The sequence below is a fragment of the Balaenoptera physalus genome (genome assembly GCF_965194825.1).
Source record: "Balaenoptera physalus genome assembly, chromosome: 21".
In the NCBI taxonomy this organism is placed as follows: domain Eukaryota; kingdom Metazoa; phylum Chordata; class Mammalia; order Artiodactyla; family Balaenopteridae; genus Balaenoptera; species Balaenoptera physalus.
This window is the reverse complement of record NC_138902.1, coordinates 34,758,734-34,783,606: the sequence shown is the minus strand read 5'-3', so window position 1 is coordinate 34,783,606 and position 24,873 is coordinate 34,758,734. Positions and strand designations below refer to the sequence as shown.

Here is a 24,873-nt window from a genome sequence, read left to right as displayed (position 1 = left end):
AGCATATAACATATGTGTTATCTGCCACATAGCCATTCTACTTCAGAGTATCTTTCCTGCAGAAACTCTCTCAAATCCATGCCAGAAGACACGTCTAAGAATGCTTATAGGATCATTGTTCATAACGTCCCCCCATTGGAAACAACTGTAACTCTTGCAACAGAGTCAACTCTGGTCCAGCCACAGAATGGAAGCCCACAGGGAAAATGGATGTGCCGTGGGTCCAGGTGTCGGCGTGGATGTGCCTCCCAGCACTGAGACAGGTGAGCCACAGAAAAAAGCAGACAGGTGGAGTCCCTTTACATAACATCCAAAAATAAACAAAACTGAGCAAAATAAATTGTAAGGAGAAATAACTGTAAGTGGGTGTAGTAGGACAATTAACACAGAATTCACGATAAGGTGGTCTCTGGGGAAGGCAGAAGGAAAGCAGCTACAGTTGGGAAAGACTGCACCCCCAGTGTGTAATTCGCTAGCTATGCTTGTATACCTAAGTAATAGTATAGAGTATTTTGCAGATATTTATTTTTTATCTTTCATGAATATTTAAAATAAAACATACATTTTATTATTCTGTTCTGCATCGAATTTTCCATTTTGTGAAAGATATCACGTTAAGTATGGACATGCTCTCTGTATGTAATGCTAATTTTTTAGCAATTCCGTGATGTAAGGCAATAAAGAAGCATGATGTCCAAGGCAGAGCCCTAAATGAAGATGGCGTGGCTGAGATGAAGGCCCACCAGTCAGCACTGCCCTCCTTTCCCTGTGTTGCTGTGCTGAACTACTTGTTTATTTTAATTGCCTTCTTCCTGATGATCGCACGTTGAAACATTCTTGCTGGGGTATTAACGTCTCAGATGCCTTGGGATTGTGTAGCGGGAAGACCGCAAAGCGAGTGTTTGTTTTGGTGGAAAAACAGTTGGCTGTGAAGTCCTGGGTTAAAATCCTTTCTTTGACTTTGGACAGATCACTTTGCCTTGCTAACTTTAAAATAACTCATAGTTAAAAGTGGGATAGTGAGTGATATCTACCCTGAATAGTTGGAGGAAGAAGAGGGATACAATTATCTCTTGTTTATCCTGTCCTCCAAAGGGAGAGAAAAAATGTCCAATCAGTTACTAGATCCATGTCCTCCCCCTTTGTCACTTAGTAGCCGCTCAGTTACCAGACGGACTGTCACCCATGGGGCAGTGCTTGTGCTCAAGTGACCCTAACTTTACTGAATAATGGCCCCAGAGCACAAGAAGAGTGATGCTGGCGATTCCAGTACGCCGAGGAGAAGCCCTACAGCGCTTCCTTTAAGTGAAAAGGCGAAAGTTCTGGACTTAATAAGGAAAGAAAAAAATTGTATTCTGAAGCTGCTAAGATCTACAGTGAGAACAAATTGTCTATCTGTGAAATTGTGAAGAAGGAAAAAGAAATTCATGCTAGTTTTGCTGTCACACCTCAAACTGCAAAAGTTACAGCCACAATACATGATAAGTGCTTAGTTAAGATGGAAAATGCATTAAATTTGTATAATAAGCTATTTTGAGAGAGAGGCAACATTCACGTAGCTTTCATTACAATATATTGTTATAATTGTTTTATTTAACTATTATTGTTAATCTTTTAGTGTGCCTAACTTATACAGTAAGCTTTATCATAGATATGTGTGTGTAGAAAACAACACGGATATACTAGAGTTCAGTCTTATCTCTGGCTTCTGGCATCCACTGGGGGTCTTGGAACGTATCGCCCGTGGATAAGGAGAGGCGACTATAGGACCTTTTTTGCCTGTTGGTTTAGTGCACGAGAGGCAGGTGGTAATCTTAGCATAAAGTGCAATGGAAACCATCATTGTGCCTCCTTGTACATGTATTTCTCCTTTGAAAACCAAGACTTCTAAATAAACAGAACTGAAAATTGTGGGTATCTGAAAGACAAAATATGAAAATAGATTCTTAGGTTTCATAGTAGGAGAAGCCACTCTCGTTTTTGCTTCCTGATAATGACCTTCATATTTTGGCTGAGGGAGAAAGTGATGGTTTCTGATTCAGAGTATATGCCAAAGCCCATAGAACTGTATATCAGCTTTCCCATGTGTTATTAGTCAGCTGGTCCCACAACTGAATCTTCACAACCTCGCCCTCTTTCTATAAAGCCAGCCGCTCCTGGGTTATAAATACTGGAAAAGATAAACAAATTCCATGGGTGTAAGATCATTGTCCAACTCCTCTGTCTCCAAAATGAGCTCCAGGGTGGGGAGTATTGTGTGTGTATACCATGACAGTGAAAAGGGCATTCTATAAGGGAGCAGCATTGCAAACAGAAAATCGTAGCTATATCTAGAAAAGCTGTCTATTCCAGTGATGAAAAAGTGTTATGCCTCCTTCACAAAATGCGTCCAATGGGATCAGCCTGCCACCAGGTGGGTAGGTGATCTCCCCAAGCCATGATGCCACACCATTGGCCTCTGCTGTTGGCCACGTCTCTGTGCCTGTTGACCGTGGCAGTGATCTGCTCAGTCTTGCTGGGGAGTCTGTGCTGTTGAACCAGTGTAGACTCCACTTCTCCACAGGTACGAGCAGTTTGCACCTAAACACCGTGAGCAAACACTGTTGTGGCTGGGGAAACGGAGAACTGACCTCAGTGGAATGGGCAGGATGAGCCCCCTGATTACTTAATATCTCATTGAAGTTAGTGTCCTTCCTGAGCATTTAAATGGCATACCCCACCTACTTTAATACATCCCATATGCCTCTTGGCCATATTTTTTTCCACCAGTTCTCCAATTTTGTCTTCCTAAATCATTGACTATTTGGCTAAACCATAATTCAAACAAGATTTCTACCTCTGGGCATCTCTGTATCTGGAAAAAGGGGAAAACAAGATTGATTGATTGATTGATTGTTTAATGATAAGCATTTATGGCTTATATGTCTTTTATTTATTGTTTTTTTATTGGAGTATAGTTGCTTTCCAATGTTGTGTTAGTTTCTGCTGTACAGTGAAGTGAATCAATTATATGTATACACACATCCCTTCCCTCTTGGACCTCCTTCCCTCCCCCCATCCCACCCATCTAGGTCATCACAGAGCACTGAGCTGAGCTCCCTGTGCTATACAGCAGGTTCCCACTAGCTATCTGTTTTGCACACGGTAGTGTATATATGACAATCCTAATCTCCCAATTCGTCCCACCCTCCCTTCCCTACTGTGTCCACATATCCGTTCTCTACTTCTGCATCTCTATTCCTGCCCTGCAAATAGTTTCATCTGTACCATTTTTCTAGACTCCACACATATGCGTTAATATATATTTGTTTTTCTCTTTTTGACTTATTTCACTCTGTATGACAGACTCTAGGTCTGTCCACCTCACTACAAGTGACCCAATTTTGTTTCTTTTTATGGCTGAGTAATATTCCATTGTATATATGCACCACATCTTCTTTATCCATTCGTCTGTCGATGGGCATTTAGGTTGCTTCAATGACCTGGCTATTGTAAATAGTGCTGCAATGAGCATTGGGGTGCATGTGCTTTTTTGAATTATGGTTTTCTCTGGGTATATGCCCAGTAGTGGGATTGCTGGGTCGTATGGTAGTTCTATTTTTAGTTTTTTAAGAAACCTCCATACTGTTCTGCATAGTGGCTGTATCAATTTACATTCCCACTGACAGTGCAAGAGGGTTCCCTTTTCTCCACACCCTCTCCAGCATTTATTTTTTGTAGATTTTGTGATGATGGCCATTCTGACTAGTGTGAGGTGATACCTCATTGTGGTTTTGATTTGCATTTCTCTAAGAATTGGTGATATTGAGCATCTTTTCTTGTGCCTCTTGGCCATCTGTACGTCTTCTTTGGAGAAATGTCTATTTAGGTCTTTCACCCATTTTTTGATTGGGTTGTTTGTTTTTTTGATATTGAGCTGCATGAGCTGTTTGTATATTTTGGAGATTAATCCTTTGTCAGTTGCTTCATTTGCAAATATTTGCTCACATTCTGAGGGTTGTCTTTTTGTCTTGTTTATGGTTTCCTTTGCTGTGCAAAAGCTTTTAAGTTTCATTAGGTCCCATTTGTTTATTTTTGTTTTTATTTTCAAAATTTTGTGTAATAGGTAGATTTCTACTCACCACACCCCTTCTTCTTGTTAGTGGAATGCTAGTCTTACAGCATTCCGTTTCTTGCTGGTGGCTGCTACCAGGACAGTGTGAATAATCATCAGTAAAGCAAGCCTGGATATTTCCCCACACACACAATCAACTGTTCACAGCGAAGTACTCATAAATCATTGGTGCCCGTTGAGAAAAAACAGCAATGTAACAGAAATCAATGCCATGAGACTCTGAGCCACCTGTTAATTCAACTTATTTAGGACTTCAAGAACTGCTCAAGCATAACGTGTATATATATATATTATATCTCAGCTATCGGGGTATCTCTCAGCACAGTCAGGTTGACACGTACAAGTAACCATCACACATGGAATGGAGAAATGGGCAGTGAACCAGAGCACAGATCGGCAGCTTGCTCCATGATTAATACTACCTGACTAATGATTGTTAGCCTGAGAATTGGGCATTTTAATTTTCGTGTCTTTTTTTAAATTTTGTGTTTATGAGGTTTCTTTAATCTCATCCTTGATAATTTTTTTTTAAAGGCAATTTGACTAATTTTTTTTTTTAATTTATTTATTTTTATGGCTGTGTTGGGTCTTCATTTCTGTGCAAGGGCTTTCTCTAGTTGTGGCAAGCGGGGGCCACTCCTCATCGCGGTGCGCGGGCCTCTCACTATCACCGCCTCTCCTGTTGCGGAGCACAGGCTCCAGACGCGCAGGCTCAGTAATTGTGGCTCATGGGCGTAGTTGCTCCGCGGCATGTGGGATCTTCCCAGACCAGGGCTCGAACCCGTGTCCCCTGCATTGGCAGGCAGACTCTCAACCACTGCGCCACCAGGGAAGCCCCATCCTTGATAATTTTTTAAGTCCATTTAAAACCTTGAAAGATGGGCCTGTGTTCACCATTGAAATTGCCCGTGCTACTTTTTATTTTTAGCATCTGTTTCTCATTCGTTTTTGATGTGAGTTTTAGTCACAGCATTTCACAGTTTTTTAATGGCATTATTTTAACAATATGGGACATATTGTCATACATTAGTGTTCCTTTCCTCCGTTTTGAAAATGCAGAGAAATAAACAGAAACTAGGCATTTACAAATTTTTCATTCTATTTATCCACCCATCCATTCAACAAACAGCTATCATGTCATCCTGCAGACACTAAGATAAATAAAACATAATTACTGTACTCAGGCAGCCAAAACATCTACTACAGAGGGAAAAACAATGCTGACGACATCAGTAATACGAGTTCCTGACCCATATGTAGAAATACACAGGTGCTTGATTCTGCACAAATAGCAGCTGATTTTATTCCTTCGTGCCCACAAATTTTTGTGCTATGGAATAAAAATAGAAACCGATCTCTAGGGTCACTTCTAAATATTAACCTCCAGATTAACTGTGCCTCTTTGAATCCTGTGCCCCAGCCAAGCCCTTTTAATATCTCATTTACAAGATGTAAATACACCCAGATTCATGACAACATTGGGGTGTCTTACACTAGCCATCCTGGTGTTTGGCTGAACCCGTATGTTTTGACGCAGTTCAGCAACATTCAAGGGAGACTTGTGAGCCCCTATTATATTCCAACCACTGTAAGATTCCTAAGATAGTAAAGCGCTATCTACTCTGGACATTTGCGTTTGTTTACGTGCAGCAGTGATAACACTGCAGGATGGGAACCGTGGAGCCGAAAGAGCAGCGTGAGAGGTCCCGGGGTCAGGACACCTGAAACTCAGCCCCACCTGTGCTTTTCAAGTACGTGAAGAAATATGGCAGATGCTTTTAGAGGGGCCTGGCATAGAGCAAGTGCTCGATTAATGGTAGCTCACATTATATCATATTATATCGTGACCGCAGTTAGAATTCTTACAGCAAATTCATGCATGACACAAAAGCACAGCACAGTGATGTACAGTATATCTGCAGTAAAATATAACCTGACACGAGCATTAGGCCTTTTGTTGCAGTCTACAGGTCCTTTGTTTGGTCTCTGGCGCTCACGCTGGAGACTTCCTGTTGGTCCAGACCCAAGCTCACTGGCCGCCTCCTCTGTCCCTCGCTCCTTCTAAGGAGCCCGCCACTGAACTTTTTTATTTTTTGGTTGTTGATTTTTTTTAGTTCTAAACTTTTCCTTTGGTTCTTTTTTCATATCTGAGACGTTTTATTTTTTTCATTTGTTTCCAGTTTGTGTCACCCACTGAAGCATTTTGAGGGCGGTTGCCTTAAAGTATCATATAATTCGAACACTGGTCACCTCACTCTTGACACATCTGACTCTTGATTGATTGTCCTATTCATTCAGTTTGAGACTTTCTCTTTCTTGTATGACATGTGACTTTCACTTGAAATCTGGACATTTTTGTGTTGTTTTATGCGAGTTTGGATCCTATTGAAACCTTCTGCTTCAGCTGGCTTTCTCCAACGCCATCTAGCTAGAGACTAGGAAGGCGCTGCCTCGTGACTGACCAGTGGGGATAGAAGTCTGGCTTCCCCCCCAGCCTGCCTTTACACCAATGGTGTGTGCGTGGGGTACTCCTTCCTACAGGTAGCAGGGGCACTCTGGCTGGCAGGTGTGCCTCAGAACTGCACCCGTGTGCCCTACGGGGACCCACAAGGGTTTGGGGTGCCTCAAGAGGGTGGAAATTCAGAGGGTGACTTGGCTTTTTCTGCCCTGGGTGGTAGCAGGGCACCATTTTTCCTGTGGTGTTTGGCTGGAGTATAGAAGTTATGATCTAAAAGCTTTTTGTCCAGCTGGGCTTTCCCATTTCTAAGGCCAGAGAGAACAGCTTTTTGTTGGGGTTGCTTTTCTTCATTCCCATCGGAATTTCTCCAACTCTGATTCAGGATTAAATAAGGTAAAAGAAGGCCCAGGAAACTTACCACCATGTCATTCCTTGGGTCCTAAGGCCCCAGACCAGTGTGACTTTTCTTCTTTCTACCCTGCAGAGTCTTCTGATATTTGCTTCTTATTTCAAAACCATGGTTGTACTTGGAGGGAGAAATAGGAAAAGGTGTTTCTACTAAACACTCCTCCAAGTAGAAGTCAAGAGAGAGAAATTTAAAGCATGAAAAATTAAAATCAACTTAATGTAGTAGCATTGGTGTTTGCATCGCTATCCGACAGTTTTAAATTGCTGATCAAATTCACATAACTCAACCCAGAATTAATTAGCATGTGCCTAGGGAATGCAAACTAATGTAAATATTAGCTTTGATAAAAAGTAATTAGTAAGGCAGAGTTAGCAGTACAACAAAATGGATTTATTTCAAATTCAAATAGTGATGCTTTAAAGATTATCAACTCTTTGGGATTAGATGAATAATCAAAAACTGAAAATTCCCTCTCACATTCACAGTTGTCATTATTTTTCAAGACTCACCCTACTACATATGGTTAAAGGGGAAAATTAAGATAAAGCTAGTGTCCTAAAAAGGTAAGAAATTCTAATAAACACATAAAAATGTTTGATCTAGAGAGGGAGCCAAACTCTGAGGCTAGAGTGGTCCTGGGATGGTGGGCTGTGCAGAAAGGACCTGGTGGAGGGAAGGGTTTTCAGACCAGGGTGGAAATAGCTTCCCTCCCAGACCTTCGCTGCAAACAAGCGGTGGGGTCTGCATAGCGTACTGTGTTGATATGCTATACCAGGAGAATTTCGGGACTCAGTAAGAAATCAAAGTCTCTCCTGTTAGCTGGCCTTCCAAGGAGGTGAGAAGGAAATGGAGCCAAACACAACCAACCGTTTTCTATTCCAGTAAAAAGAAAGTACAGGAAAGGGAATGAACATAATATTCACTGGAAAAGTAAAGAATCTGCCCAAATTATGAGTCACCCATATTCAAAATATCATTTTAGTGTGAGGTAAAGTTGTATATGCCTTTATTTCATTATGATCTGGATTTTTTGGCAAATTATATAGTTCCAGTGTAGAAGCCATATTTTATAATTTGGGGTTATGTATAAACGTTGTAATTGTAGTTTCTTCCCGTGCTTTCACAAGACTCTCCTGGATACCAAATCTCGTGGTCCTGGATTTGTCTGATGCCCTTTTGACAGTCCAGAGTGCTTAAGCCAGGACTGCACATGGTTGCCTTTACTTAGCAGTTGTGTTCCAATGAAATAAAACTCGTGACTTGGCCATCCTCAAAACCACAAATGAAATTAACATTTTTAATAGCTGCAGTTTACCTTTCAAATTCTGCCAAGAACATGAAAAGGAAAATTAGTGAAATTTTATTTTGATAGATAATGTAGAAGGCATTTGGTAAAATCCTGTAACTAATTCATAGATTGCCAATGAAATGTCCCAGACAAACATATTTGTTCTCAAAATATGACAAAAATTGCTCACTTCCAGATGGATAGGCAGACTACCAGTCTGCACCCAAAGCTTGCTGCTTCTTTCCATTCAAGACCGTCAATCATTCTTTGCCTCTATGGAGCAGTTTAGAGCGTGTCTTAGAACTATTCAATTTTATAACTAGGAAGAAATTAAATAATTTTGTTCAAACCTGTTTTTTAAAGAGGATGAAGTCTGCGGACAGAGCCCAAGAACTTGCCCTTTCTGGGACAGCAGGTGGAAGAGCCATAACTGTGACCTGGACTCTCCGAGTCCCAGAAGCTGTGACCTGGACTCTCCGAGTCCCAGAAGCTGTGACCTGGACTCTCCGAGTCCCAGAAGCTGTGACCTGTAGCGAAGATGCAGCCCTGTCCTCATCCCCACCTGCCAGGGCCACAGCCGCTAGGCGGTCCTGCATTTAAACCTGCCTTTTTCACTAGCTGACCGTGTAGCCTTGGTCCAGTCATGTAACTTTCCGAGGACTCACATTCTTTCTCTGTTTCGAGAGAGAAATGGATGACATAACTTCTAATGTTCCCTCCAATGTGAAAATTTTATAATTCGATAAGCAATTCTACACTCAAATATTGTACTGTCTAAACTAAATGGCTAAATGCAAATAAATACAATAAATCCTGACATACGGTGAATACTCAGTCTTGTCTGTTACGTATTTCAGCTTGTGTACTGCTGAAAGTGTGGGGACCAAATGTGTCCTGCCTGGTGTTAAAATAAACAGAAGAAGGTAACTTTCCTGGTGTATATATTGTGGTTATTGAAGATTCCCATTTTAGCAAGTTCAGAAGATTTTACCCTTGCTTTTCTACCCATCACTGCAGAGGTAAGACTTGACAAACCACATTGTAAAAGCGGAAACATCTGCATTACACTCTGGAGAATGGCCATACAGGAAGCAGCGTTTGCCTGCCCATCCCTGGTCAGGGAACTAAGATCCCACATGCTGCCAGATGCAGTCAAAAATAAAATAAAACACTGCCATTAAAAAAAAAAAAAGAACAATCTACCTTGTCTTCTCCATCTTACTGAGCTGTGAGGTTGTACACCACTGGGCCTTGGAATTTAGGGAATTAAAGCTCTGAATGGCGGGTGTACTATCCCAACAGAGTAGGACTAGGAGTGGGTGCTGAGGGACGGGTTGCTGTGTCCACCTCCATCATTTCTCCTCTGGTTCTGGGTACAGAGAGGACGACTCTCCCTGCAGGACCTGGAGGTGGGCGTGACCACGTGGTGAGTCTGGACTGATCGTGTGTGCACAGAAGTCACTACCAAGCTATAATTGCTGCTGTTGGATCCTCTCGCCCTTCTGGGGGGACCCGAATGACAGTGTGTATCTGATGGTGCAGGTAAAAACTGCCGGAGCCCAGATCAGAGGGGCTGCTGGCCACGTCCTGAAAGTCAGGTCTCGGTAGACCACCTGGCACCGCGTCGAGTTCAGACATCTGAGGACTAAACCGTGGGGCTGTGACGTCGGTGAGGTTCGGGGCCCACTTCTTCTCCAAGGTACCCTTGCTGTCCTCAGTGGTTCACTCGTCACCCACGCTTGTCTCCTGTTCCAGTCCTGAGACAGCCACTCAAGAGCCTCCTCCCTCTGGATTCCCGAGAGCGTGGCCAGAAAGTCCTGACTGTGCCAAGGATCTGAGCTCCACGTACAGGTCCGTGCTCTGCATCGCAGAGCAATTCCCACCAAACCGCCATCCTGACTCTGGGAGAAGTTATTCTTTCTTTAGTTTTGGGCACTGCTTTCCAAATCTGTGTGAATTCTGTAAAAATACTTAAGACATTTCCTCCAACTTCAACTCAATCATCTGATCCTAAAGAGGGAAAATCAACATCAACCAGTTAGAATACAAAATAAAATGAATACGAAGCTAACTGCAGGGTGTCTGAAACTCAGGTTTGCATTTACAGACCCAGACTGTGCAGGACCAATGCCGTCATACCTTTGTCTAAAGGATATGTGACCGTGGAACCAAAGAGGCAGGCAAGACAAGGTTTCATACTTCAGTCTCAAGACACATCAGCAGAATTCCCTGACAGGCAGAAGCTTTCTGAATACCGAGGAGCCTTTTATCATCGTGCCAGACGCTTCTCTGGCTTCCGCGTTTCAGGGCTGCTCTGGATAATTTAGAATGCCATTTATAGAATTGCATAGATGTTTTGCTAGGGGATATCAGCTGAAAATAAACAAAAGAAAAACTTTGCTGGTACGTGAAGTGCACTTAAAGTATAAAAATCTCAAATATAAAATACAAAATGGTAATGTTCAAACCGATTTGGAAATGCACATTTTACTAAAGGATTTCTTCAGGCATGCTGGGCATAGGCCTGAGATTTTTTTTATTCCAAGTTTGAGAATCTTTGCTTTAAACTTTCCTATACATCAGAATCAACACAAAACTTTCCCTGAAGTTAAGTGTGAATTAGCAAGAAGAGATCTTTGGGGCAACGTGGAAGTTTTTCCAGCTGAGAGAGGCAGATGTACAAGGCGAAGAAGTTTTCCTTTGATTTCTTTCATTTTTCTTTTGCCTTTCTACCATCATTCGTTCACATTGGGGTTCCTCTTTTACATATGTTATGTAGTGAAATATTAGGGTCGGAAGTAAGTACTCTTTGTTTGAGCTGTAAATGCTGGAATGTTATGGAATGAAGTTTATTTCACAGACTGTATTTTGGAAGTTCTAGGTTGTGCAAATTAAATTAGAATGCATGTCAATATCTCCCTTATCGTAGCTGTTGTTCATAATTTATTATCCTATTCATATTGGTTTGCATCTGTTGTTTCCTGTTTGTATTCTGCTCCATTTATTTCATACTTTCAGTGATCAATTTTACAGAATATACTATTTGACAACAGATCTTCAAGCTGATCTAAATTGTATTATATAATATGCATGAAATGCTATTGAATTGGGATTGTTTTAAACAGGTATCTCTACGTCAATATGCACATATTAAAAAGTAAAAAAAAGTATGAAAATATGAATGTGAACTATCCTATAAAATGGGGCTGTGAGTGACATAAATGTACCTCTTTATTTTTTATATTACCCAATTTTCCTAAAATGTTCAATGCAAATAAGAATGTTTATACTCGGAATTATTTTTCCGTATGTGTGTAATGTGTATAGACACAGCCTGTGATCCTCTGTTCCCAAACAATAATTTCTTGAAGGCTGACCAGTGTTCAGCTCAGGATCCCTCAGTTCTTTGGAATGGACGTGACGGCCCTACAATGGCCAGTAACCCTCGCAGCCACCAGCCTGACCGCCCGTGTAACAGGTGGTCTCCTCCACGCGGTGGCCGCACGGCTAGACCCCTCCTCTGTCCTCACCTACATCAGAGCGGATAGGAAACATGCTGCATCTTTATCTCTGCTCCTCTGGTCTTTTTTTCTCACCACAATTAAAATTTTCTCTAAATTACTGGTTTTAACCAGTTAGCTTATGATAGGCCTTAGGTATGTGATTTATTTTATATTCTTGTGCTTGGAGGTTGTTGATCTTCTTGAGTTTGTATATTTTACAGAATTTATCAAATCTGAAAAAAAACGGCCATTATTTCTTCAGATACTTTCCCATTCTTTCCTCTCCTCTCCTCCTTCAGGGACACCAGTAACATATCTGTTCAGTCATTGGTATTTATTCCACAGCTCTCTGATGAACTAATTATTTTGTTTTATTCTCTTTATATTTTTTCAGATAATTTTATTGCTGTGTCTTGAATTTTTCACAGTGCCTAATATGGCAGTAATCTCATCCAAAGTTTGTTTTGTTTTGGTTTTTTACAGCCTTATTGAGACAGATTTCATGTACACAAAACATTTGCCCATTAAAAGAGTACAGGTCAGTGGTACCCTCAAAACAAGCTAATTTTAGAATATTTTCATATCCTCAGGAGCAAACATAATACCCATTAGCAGTAATTCCCATTTCCTTTCCTCTGCCCCCCCTCTCCCAACCCCAGGCAAACACTAAGACACGGGGTGTCCATGTGGATATGTCTACGCTGGCTATTGCACATAAGCACGGTAATAGAACACCTGGTATTTGGGGACCAGCTTCTTTCACATGGCATGATGTCTGCAAAGTTTATCCATGTTGGAGCATGGAGCCCTGCTTCATTCTTTTTTACTGCTGAGTCATATTTCATTGTATGGATGGGCACATTCTGTTTATTCATTCATCATGTGATGGTGGATGAATATTTACGTTGCTTTCACCTTTTGGCTATTAGGAATAATGATGCTGGGAATATCTGTTTCCAAGTTTTTGTGTGGATGCATCTTTTCATTCCCTTGAGTGTATACCTAGCAGTGGGGTTGCTGGGCCTATGGCAGCTCTATGTTTATCATTTGGAGAAAATATCATACTGGTTCCCAATCAGATGCAGTATATGTATTTATACATTCTCCACGTTCTCTCCAACATTTATTATTGCCTGTCTTTTTTATTTTAGTCATCCTTGTGCATGTAAAGTGGTCACGAAGATTTATTCCTGTGTCTTCATCTATGAATTTTGCAGTTGTAGCTCTTACACTTAGGTCTGTCATCCAACTAACATGTACCATAGTGCATCTAGAGGGAAACATAAGAGAGTATCTGTGGGACCGTGGGATAGGCAGATCTTGGGGAAATGTAAACTAAAACCACTGTTCACTCACCAATATGGTAAAACAAAGCAACGACAGACACCACCCACATGGACCCACGTGGCAGCCTCAGCATCGAGTTTGAGGAGCAAAGTGCAGGGCACGTGGCGGTTTCTCATTGACTTAAACACGCCCGTGCCTTTGGGCAGAGCATCATCACTCCCAGGTGTTTACCCAAGAGAAACGGGGCGAAAAGTATGTCCACAAAGTACTTACACAAGAATCTTTGCAGCAGCCTTGTTGATAAAAACCCCAAAGGTGAAACGACCCAAGCTCCATTAACAGCAGATTGATTGATAAGCACAGTGTGACACATTCATTTAACAGAATGTTACTTTGTGGTAGAAATGAGCATCTCATGACACACCCATCCACATGAGTCACAAAATAATACTGTGAGTCCCACTGACATGAAGTCCAGCACAGCCGAAGCTTATTTATGGTGAGAGACATGGAGACTTGGTGGCCCGATGTGAGGAGGGGTTTGATCTTAAAGGGGCATGAGGGGACTTTCCGGAGGGATGCAAATACGCCATAGTCCTGTTTGACCGGGGGTGGGGGTGGGGGTGCTTTTTCATAGGCAATGCCATTGTCAAAAAACATATCAATATGAACACTTAAAATCCTTTTATTTGATTATATTTTAATTATATCTCGACTGAAAAAATATATATAATCCAATGTGGAGCCAGGACATGGGTAGAGATGGAGGGCGTAAAAGAAGCAAGATTGATAATTTTCAAGTTGGGGGATGCTTAGTTGGATATCCATCATATCATCCTCTTTCCTTTGTTTGGGTTTAAAGTATTTCATAGTTAAAATTTATTCTTAAAGTACTAGACACAGATTGAAGAAAGGGAAAGTGGTGACACACTGGGACACTATGAGAAAATTGGGGAATGTTTAACGAGTGGAGTCACATTAGAATTGACAGATATACTGCAAAGTCAACTTTCAGTTTCACTTGTACTCTGGAAAATTAAGAATGGAGAGGTAAGAACAAAGATTGGTTCTCTTATTCTGGTTACAATCAACAAAGTTCATCAGATGAACCCTAAATCCAGCCCATGAAGAAACCCATCTGCAGGGGATTTTTACACTAAAAGAGCCAGAAATATTAATATCTACTAATAACAAGAAGCCTGAGGATAATATGAAATTAAAGATTAATAAATAGTATCTTGCTGTATTTGCCAAGTGAGTTGTTTATTAATATAATTTTTTGAAATTTGACTTTATTTAACATCATTACAGAAACAGCGGTATTGCTTTTCTCTCATGCACACTAAACATAAGGCTTTAACCAAAACTTTATATATTACTGCAAATACTGTGGCCTATCTAGAGCCTGCTATAATTGCAGACTTAGTGTGTGGGTCAGAGAAGTGTTTTCATTTTCTGTTTTGCAAAGTCAGTCACCTTTAAGGTTGAATCTGCAAATCAAATCTGTATTTATAGCAGTGAAAGAAAACAATACTAAAACTAATAAGAGTTTTGGGAATATTGTGCCAGAAAATATGTCATGACACGCTCATGAATCGATCAGAAATATGATATAAAGAGATAATCTATAAACATCCTCATTATAAATGAACAATGATTGATTTTTGAAGAATATAAATCATTTGCATTTGCTTAATCCATTGTTTTCTTTACAATCAAGTGTTCTTTCTTCTGCCATGAAGAACAGAGACTTTAGAAAATTATATTTACATAAAATAATTAAAATTATTTTATATTTATTTTATAATACATCCTCTGATCACTTCTTTCAAAATTCCCTTCAGAAATTCTGATTTTTGAGTATTTCCTCAGAAATTTCTTAGGAAATAAAACAATGAATTGAAGAAAAGTGCACATATGTCACGAAATTCACATTTCCTGAAGTTGAAATCAGAGACTACAGATTTCGATGTTTGCCTCATAAATCTGTGTTTTTTGAGAAATCTAGTGAGACATCCAAGATAAACATGGGGACAGGCTTGGCAACTGCGGCTGAATGGACATCAGTTGGATAGAAAGGACATTAATCTCTGCTCAGGATGCATTTGGCTGGCTGAGCTGGAGCTCTGGGCAGTGACTAAGCACTCCTTTCCTACAATTACTCCCATTCTCTCTCCTGAAGAATATTTATGTCCACTAGTACCTCTGGTGCTTTTGTGTAATAGTAAGAGGAGAGAGCAGTTGCTGTTGAGGAGGAGAGCCTAACAGAGAGGGGAGTGGGTTAGGGTGTGTGGCTCCGGGAGGGGGATTTTGCCCCTCAGCTGGGAGGCGTGGAGTGGGGCAGAGGACCAGACATCACAGCAAACCCAGGGTCTGCGGCTCTGGGATCTTTGCTGTTGATGCTGGGAGATTTGCTGTGGACCCCAGCATAAACAGGGGGGCTCCCCTCCCCTCATGCTCCAGCATCCCGAGGGAGGGAAAATCTGGGGTACCAGGAACTGGAGACCCCATTTTATGCCTCCATGGCTCTCTGAGGCCTTGACATGCTGGTTTGGGGGTTAATGTGAAACAAGCTTTCATAGGAAAGCGGAGGGAGTCTATGTGTCGGTCTGATTTCCAGTAATTAGGCTTTGGGAAGATGCTCCTATAATAATTTGGGTAGAAATAATAGAAGTCTTTCCTGAATTTGTAGTAACTGTGAGGAAAGAATTGGACCACATACGTGTGATTCTCAGCATTGCTTTCTTTGCTAATACAACAGAGTCTCTCTGTTAACGCTTCTCTAACTGACCTTGGCTCACTTGGTCCGTGACTCTGCGCAGGAAACTGTGTCCACTGAAGCGGCAAGGAGGTGGGAGGTGGCAGGAGCCCACCCACCGAGGGCCCAGGTGTCCTTGTAAAAGTCACACAGGTGATTCCGAGGCACCTGGAGGAGAGTGCTTTAACTCCATTCAAAATCTCCACTTTACAGGCATCACATACGGAGTTTTTAAAAAAAATCTGAAACTCATAGAAACAGAGTACAAAAGTGATTGCCTGGGGTTGCAGTGGGGGCGGGGTGGGAGGAAGGCGGGCGTGGATGGAGACCTTGGTCCAAGGGAACAGACTTTCAGCTGTAAGATGAATAAGATCTGAGGATCTAACGTGTACCATGGTGACTAGTTGTTAACACTATACTGTATAATTGAAATTTGCTAAGAGAGTACAACTTAAATGGTCTCACCAAAAAGAACAAAAATGATAAATATGTGAGGTGATGATGTGTTAATCAACTAGATGGGGGATTCCGTCCACAATGTATATAGATGTCACATCACCACGGTGCACACTCTGAGTATCTCACAATTTTATATTATTACACCTCCCTAAAGTTGAAATAAAACAAAATCACTGCTTTACAGATTAACTTACAGTTAATATAAATGTTCCCAGGCGTCTGTGTTTTAAGCACTATCTGTACACGTGGACAATAGGTCCTAAACCAATGAATGTATTTCATGCACCTGAATCCAGTCAGGATCATATAATCAGAAGTTCTCTCATTGTCACCTGTACATAAATGCAGTGCATCACCCTGGAGCACCTGGTTCTCTGTTGTTGATTTTCATCATCTATAAAATGAGGAGCATAATTATCTCACTAAGTTCTTGGTTTCTATGAGTCTCACCTTTGGTAAGAGATACAACCATTCCCTGTGCATGTCATAATTATTACTTAAAGAAAATTCACATTTCTTTCCTTTACACTAATCACACCTTCTACGAATTCATCTATTTAATTTACTAGATGAGTTTAACACTCCCCTGTTCTGAGTTGTGTGCTATTTTGAAATTAAGTTTTAAAACTTATTTTTGCTTACTTAATAAATTGCTCCTATCATTAGTTTGTCCAGCTTTTAAGGATGAAAAGACCATCTGAAGAAATAGAATCACCATCACACTCTCTTATTGTGTCTTCCTTTGTCTTCTTCAGATGGTGAGCTGAGCGCCAGAGGTGGAGCGAGCTCCCAAATCCATGCCGGGCATGTAACTGGATGGGAGACTTAAGCCCCAAACACATCGATTTGTGAATAGAAATGATACCGAGAGAACAGCAGGCACCCGGCTGTGACAAGAATTCCCCTGTTTCATTTTGTCAAGCCGGTGAGTGGATTGCGCTTTGCACTTAGAGCTCAGAATGCTAAAGTCTCACTCCAATACCTGAAATTCAAGGAAAAGTCAGGAAGATGCTTTGTTGTAACTGAAGTTGTAATCAGTTTCCTCTGCTTTTTGGAGATGTTTTTCTTAGCCTAGTCTTTTAGAGAAAAACATTTTGTGAAATAGTTACTTAACCTTGTCACACATAGCCTGGTATTTATTTCTAGCAAGCTTGAAACACGAACGAGTTTTAAAGTTTTTCAATCAGTGATATTACAGTCAACACGCACAGCAATTATGAAATGATTTGCAGTCGCTCTCCTCAGTCTAATAACTTTCTGAGTTGTGGGGGAAATGTGTTTCTATAGTGTTCCAGAACCTAAGAAACACAGAAAAGAGATTTACAAAAACAGGAAATTCTAAAATAGATGAAGAAAGTAAGTTTTGTCACAGGATTATCCATAGAGGAAATGTATCAAGAATGCATTTTTCCTCAACTGTTTTGCCTTATTAATCATGGAACTCAACCTTTGCTTTTGAGATCAAATATTTAATCCACTTACCTGTTTTAGAAAAACACTAAAGCACTTCATGTATTTATTGCGCACAAGATGAGTGTTCTAAGAGAATCATCATAAGGTGGCATGGAAACAGGCAAAGAACAATGCTAATGTTGCCTTAATCAGGGAGATGTGACAGTCACACTGAGACTTCGTAAATGATGAATCCCGTTAGCTACACAGGGAAAAAAGGCTATTTTCAGGAGAAGGGTCAGGAGAAGGGTGAGCGTACTGCACCTAATTGTCAACGTGTAAAAAGCGCAGTGTGTTTGAAGTATGACAGTGAATTTGATAAAATGTGACTGTTGCCAATTGAGTTTGAAGGTGCGAATTTGTAAATGCAAGTCAGGGTCACGGCATGTGCCTGAGGGTGGAAAAGGAGTTTGGTCTTCTTCCCGAAGGCTCTGCGGGGCCGGGGGTGGGTGGCTTACTGACGCGTGAACTTGACTCGACCTGGAGACCGTGGAGTCGCCGTGACCCCCAGGCGCTGCCTGGGGAATGTGGGTTTCATGAGTAAGCTTTAGACACACTGAGAAAGAGTAAGCGATTCCCACTGCCAGCCACACGACCGGCTTCCCGTGATGGAAGGCCATCCCACTACAGAGGGTGAGGCCAGCACAGCGATGGGAGCACATCAGCAGGAAAGGACAAACAGGGCCAAACTATAGTGAGGGGTTGACTCCTTTCCCCCTGGAATATCTCAACAAGGGATTATTCCCAGGCTATGGCTCAATTATCGTTTTACTTCTCCCTTACAACCATCCTTTTAGAAGTATCTTCAATACCTGTCTGGTACTTGATTTGTACTCATTAGCTGAAAAGAAAATCAATGACAATTGTAAAGCATCAGTGATGATGGTACAGAGTCTCGCTGCTGTGCACGCTCCCCTCTGAAAGTCGGTCCTCGGGTACCATTCCCTTCAGTGAGTGCTTAGAATCCATCCTTTTCAAGCCTTTATTGTTTCTCTGTGAGCCCCAGATGTGGGGAGAGTAAGGGATGCCTTCCTCCAGAGGGTGCTCAAACAATCAGGTGTATCGGGTATTTATGAAGGAGTAATTCAATGAGACTCGGGTGTCACGGTGCGAATTCCCAAAACTCGTTTGCCCCAGCAGAGCTCCTCAATCTAAACCTCAACTGTTTTTATTTGCTTTAATGAAAATTTTAAGTGAATAATTTACAAATTAGTATCATTTGCCTATGCAGATCTTTTACAGAGTAACAGAATATCAAATCCCATGTCAGTCTACAGATTATAAAAAATGAAAAACGCTATTTGCTACAAAATCTTCCGCCTTTATTCGTGAATGGGTTTAAAACACCCTTTGGGAAGCAGAGCACATAAAAACATAGCTTCCATATAGTGAGTTCTCGCCATGTGCCACATAATAGTAAAAGTTAACACTTGAAGTTTGCTGAGCTAAGTCCTTTATATTTTGTTATCTGATTCAAAACTAGTACCAAAACCATGAGGAAAGTATTATTTTTATTCCCATTTTACAGAGGAGTAAACTGGTTGTTAGATAAACTTTGCCTGGCACTAGTGCATGGATACAGACTTTCTGATTCCAAATCTTAACTGCTCTTGACCTCCCCCACTTACTTCCCTTGTATCTTCTAGACTTTATCTTTAATTATGCCAGGTAACCCCAAAGCCGCCTATTTGGACCATGATAGTTGAGTCTCATCTAAAATTAGCTGTGCTTTGACATTTCAAAAATTTAAAGTGATGAGCAGTTAAAAATACCACAATGAGGGACTTCCTTGGTGGTCCAGCGGTTAAGGCCTTGCCTTCCAATGCTGGGGTGCGGGTTTGATCCCAGGTCAGGGAGCTAAGATCTCACATGCCTCATGGCCAAAATACCAAAACATAAGCAATATTGTAACAAATTCAATAAATACTTTAAAAATGGTCCACATCAAAAAAAAAAAATCTTAAAAAAAATACAATGGAACATTTTATTGTACCTCATGTGGGGGTGTGATTGCAGATAATATAGAGATATTTAAAAAGCCATTTTTTTTAATGAGATAGTAAAATGGAAATGATTGGTTTGTTGGCTTTTAGTTTCAGTTAAAGAGATAAATTGAATCTTAACACAGTCACAAATGCGATTTGTTGTGAAGACACTGTGAATTACTTAGGTAGGCATGCTTTCTCTTTTCTCCTGGTAATTAGGAAGCTTAGGAAGTGCTAAGCCAAATCCACAGTCCATTATTAGTAAATGTGAAAGCTGATAGAATGAATTGTGATGCTAACTTGCTTTGGCTTTTCCGATGTTTTCTTCATTTATTTTCTGCTTTGCTCAGATTACCTCTCCTTAGTTTTATTTGTGCTGCACGTATTTTTTGAAAGCCATCTTGAATAATTTTTGGAATGAAATTAGATGTAATTAATTTAATAATTGATTCAATAGTTGGGAAATGATATAATTTAGTTAGTCCTCAACAAATATATATTTGTTTATGTATGCACTAATTTAACTCACGTGTATTTTTTACTTACCATATACCAGGTAAAAGCTTATTTTAAAAACTTTTAAAAAAATAAACTCAGGGTTTAAGTTGATATGCAAATGATTTCTGAAGAAATTGAGCTGCCACTCATTAAAATTGTCAAAAATTGGGGAGAATCATTATATATCATTATTTTGCACATCTATGAATATAGTCTACAAAAGAAACAAGCAATATATTCCATTGTCTACACTCTATCTTGCATGAATTTACTTAAAGCTTAACCACTCAAAGTCACATGTGAAATTTTTGGTTGGTAACCTGGGGAAAAAAGATATATAAAATTAGTTCACACAAAATGGCAGAATGAAGCTAACGGTAAGTAGAGTTGCATGCTAAATGATTCTCACATTGCTGGCGACATCAAATAATGGAGTGATCTAGAGTTATGGACAAAGCACCACTGCAGTGCCTTCTTCCTGAGACAAGGTAAGTGGTGAGTCAGTGTGGGTTCTTAGGATGCCATCATATAAAAACCTCAGCTTCCACCAGGAATGGTGCTTCTGTCCTGATCCTGACCTGGCTCCGTCCGCTTCCTCCACAACACTGGCCTGACCTTGACCCCATAAATCCGTGCTGCCTCTTCTGGCACATTATGTGATTGTAATTACATAAGGTGCGCACGCCTCGCCTCATTTCCCCAGAGCACTATGTTGGTGGATTGCTTCCATGATTCATATGTGGATTTATACACACATTCCCTTGTTACAGGACACTTGGGTGGCTTATATGTGGGGATGTTATAAACAGTGAAGTGCTGGACATCCCAGCACCTGTCGTTTGGTAAACACCTCTTGGAATTCTGTTCCAGAAGTGGAACCCCTGTGCCATAGGGTTTTGCCAGACAGTCACCCAAAGCGGATGCATAGATGTACACTCCACGAGCAGTCTGTGAGACTTCTAGTGGCTCAAATCCTTGCTAACTCTTGGAAGTTGGCATCTTTTAAAAATTTAGTTGTTCTGTTGGGTGTCTAAAAATTTATGGCTTTAATTTTCATGTTCCTGGTGATAAATGAATTTCAGTGTATTTTCATCTTTAGTCATTTTAATATCACTTTTCCATTTGTTGTAAGGGGTCTGTTTGAGTGTTCATTTTTCTATTAAGTTAATTTTTATTTTTTATTAACTTATAAATATATACATTATATATATATATACACATATATAAATATAGAGAGATTGATTCCAAAATTCCAAATATAATATATATCTAAAAGTGAAAGGGAAAATAAATAAAAATTAAAATACACAACGAAAAGCATTAAATATTAAGGAAATTACTGATAGATATTTTAAAACACACCATAAGGAGAAACAGCAATGTATATGCATATTATTTGGTGGACTTTGATGGGGATTTCATATGTATATGTTAATTTAGGGAATGGAAATCTTTATAATACTGAGCCTACCAGCCACAGTACTGTGTATTACTCCATATACTTACGTCATCTTTAATTTTTCTCGGTAGGGTTTTGCTGTTTTCAGTATAGAATATTCTGATTTTATGAAGAGTTGTATAGCCTCCTCTCTCTTTCTATGTTCTTTGGAAGACTTTGTATAAGATTGCTGTATTCTGTTTCCTAAAAGATGAAAGAATTCACCAGTGAAGAAATCTATGTCTGGAATTTACTTTGAAAAGGTTTAATTATGGACTCAATTTTTAAAATATGTATTGGATTATTTAGATTTTTGTTTACTTCTTCTGTCAGATTTGACAGGTCGCATTGTTGAGAATGTATTTATTATACCAAAATGCCAACTCTGTTGGTGTAAAATTGTGCCTAATTTCCTTTCATTACCTTTCTGAGGAGGGCATGATCAGTTCTACTGCTTTCCATCACTCCTCATACTTGCAATTTGTCTTCTCTCTCTTCTGCACTTGATCATTCTTGTTAGTTACTCACAATTCTATTAATCTTGTCAAAGTACCAGCTGGTGGCTTTGTAGATGTTATTTATTATATATTTCCTTCTATTTCTTTGATTTCTGCTTTTATCTTGATTATTTCCATCTTACCAATTTCCTTAGATTTGATTTGCTGGCCGTCTTCTAGCTGCTGGAGACAGCAATTTAAATTATTGCTATTTCAGCCATTCTTCTTTTCTAAAATTTGCATTTGTGGCTACACATTCTCTCAAACAATAGCCTTCAGCTGCATTTCACGATGTTTGTATGCTGTCTTTTTATTATCATTTAGTTCAAAATATTTGAAATTTTAAAAACACTGTGATATCTTCTTTAACACATTATTTGAGTCTGAATTAATTTACATGTAACTCGAGATTTTCTAGTCATTTCTTTAGTAATTGAATTCTAGCTTAACCCAGTTGTGGAAAGAATACATATTCTGAATGATTTCCATTTTTTGATGTGTTGAGCCTTACTTTAGGACCAAGCCTATTGTCAACTTTGGTACATGTTCTATGTGCACATGAAAAAGGAATGTGAGTTTGGTTTTGTTGATTTCCGTGTTGCATACATTACAATCATGTTTTTCAGACTTGTATTCTCCCAATTTTTATTTTGTTTTCCTCTATCAGCAATTGAGAGACCTTTGTTAAAGTGTCCCACCATGATTGCAGATTTATTTACATATAAATCTTGTTAGTTCTTTCAGTTTTTAGTTCTTCTTAGTTTTAGTTCTTTCATTTTTTGCTTCAGATATTTAGAAACTGGATTATTGGAAGTATATGGCTTTAGGATTCTATCTTTCTGTTGGACTGACCCCATTTTAATTAGCAAATAGCCTTCTTTATTTCTAGTAAGTCTTAAAGTCTAATTTGCCTGATATTGTCATAGATACTGTATCATTTTTGTTTAATGTTTGTATGGTATGTATTTTTTCATGCTATTACTTTCAACCTGTGTGATTATACTTAAGATGCCAATTCTGATGAGCATGTAATTGGGATATGTTTCTTATAAAGTCTGACAACCTTTGCCTTCTATTCGAGCTGTTCAGGCAGCTTATATTTAATGTAATTACTGACAAAATTGATTTAAATCTGGTATCCTTGTATCCATGTTCTGTTTTTCCTACCTACTTTATGCTTTATTCATTTTCTTTATTTTTTAGATGTACTACCTTTTTTATTTTTCCATTTTTCCTGTATTCATTAATTACACAGTCCTCTAATATTCCTTCGATGATTACAACATTCAAACTTGCATATTACAGTCTGATCCATACTTTATCACTTTGCCAATACCTTAGAACCTTAAATCAATGTTGTATTTCCTTCTCTGACTTTTACATAGTCTTTGTCATGCATATTTGTTTTATACGTATGTCATTTTCCACAAGAAATTGGAATTATTTTACCCAGTCAATAATTCATATTTGTCCCACATATATGACCTTTTGTGTATTTAAGTCCTCTTGCATTTTGTATATCTCTCTTTTCTGTAAGAACTTGCTTTTTTTTTTTTTAAACATCTTTATTGAAGTATAATTGCTTTACAATGGTGTGTTAGTTTCTGCTTTATAACAAAGTGAATCAGTTATACATATACATATGTTCCCATATCTCTTCCCTCTTAGAACTTGCTTTAATACTTTTACTAGAGCAGGTCTGTTGGCAAAAAAAAAAAAAAAAAAAAAAAAAAAAAAAATCCTGTTTTTTAAACTAAATCCTCCCTTCGTTTTGGAAGAATATTTTTATTTGGAGAAGAATTCTGAATTGGTAGTTATTTACATTCATTCTTTAAATAAACATATACTTCTAAGTTGTCTGGCCTCTATTATTTCTGCTGAGATATTAGCTGATAAAATACCCTTTAATTTCATATGTGTCCCTCTTTTATTTTCTAAAAAAAATTAATCACATTAATTTTAGAGTACTGCTATCTGTGGGCTTGTCACTTGCATTTCTTCTTATCATCTGTCATATTGTCCTGACAATTAGCATGTCTATTAATTCTTAGTATATGCTGGACATTGGTGTAAGGGTAACGGAGGTTATAAATGATGTTAGCTTCCACTATAGAGGATTTCCCCATTCCTTTGTAAGGATCAAAAATGGGATGGGACTGATCACCACAATGCACTTGTGATTTGAACTTAGTAGCATGTTTCCGTTTTGGTAATATCCAGTCTTTTGGTGCACCCTTTATACTAGGGCATAGCTCTCCAGAATTTCCAGATGAGAGCTTGGTAACCTCAAAACTGAGGTGGGTGTAATTCCTTCTCTTACCAGTTGTAAGTGTCGCTCTTCAGTTTTTTCACTTCCCATGTTTTTAGAATTTGGTAAATGTCTTGAGAGGGAGAAGAGTCATGTGCTTGATGCCACTCAAGTCTCCCACCTGTAAGCAGCCCCACGTGAGCGTCACATCACTGCTGTTGGGGTTTTTTGTGGTTTGAGGGTTTTGCTTTTGTTTTTCTCAGCCAACAGCTGTTGGTTAGTTGGTTTAGGTGTTTATTTTGTTTTGTTTTTCTTGCCTGAGGTCAACTTCTCAGTTACCGGATGTTTGCCGAGTGAAGGGACATTAAGTCCTCTGTGTCTCGGGCTCGGATCTCTGGCTGGCTGGAGTCCAGGTGCCTCTCACAGTAGGTCTTTACCCTTTGAGCATTTTTGCTACGGCACCGAGCACAGGTTTTGCC

At 39.6% G+C, this 24,873-nt stretch overlaps 1 long non-coding RNA gene across 3 annotated transcripts in view; it reads left to right on the top strand.

Moving 5' to 3' along the window:
* The window catches only part of LOC309651368, a 334,574-nt gene that overhangs the window by 163,822 nt on the left and 145,879 nt on the right, over positions 1 to 24,873 (top strand). For all 3 annotated transcript variants that reach the window (XR_014258073.1, XR_014258074.1, XR_014258075.1), the window contains exon 3: positions 17,032 to 17,201. This is a non-coding gene — a long non-coding RNA (uncharacterized lncRNA). The remainder of the gene's footprint in view (positions 1 to 17,031; positions 17,202 to 24,873) is intronic.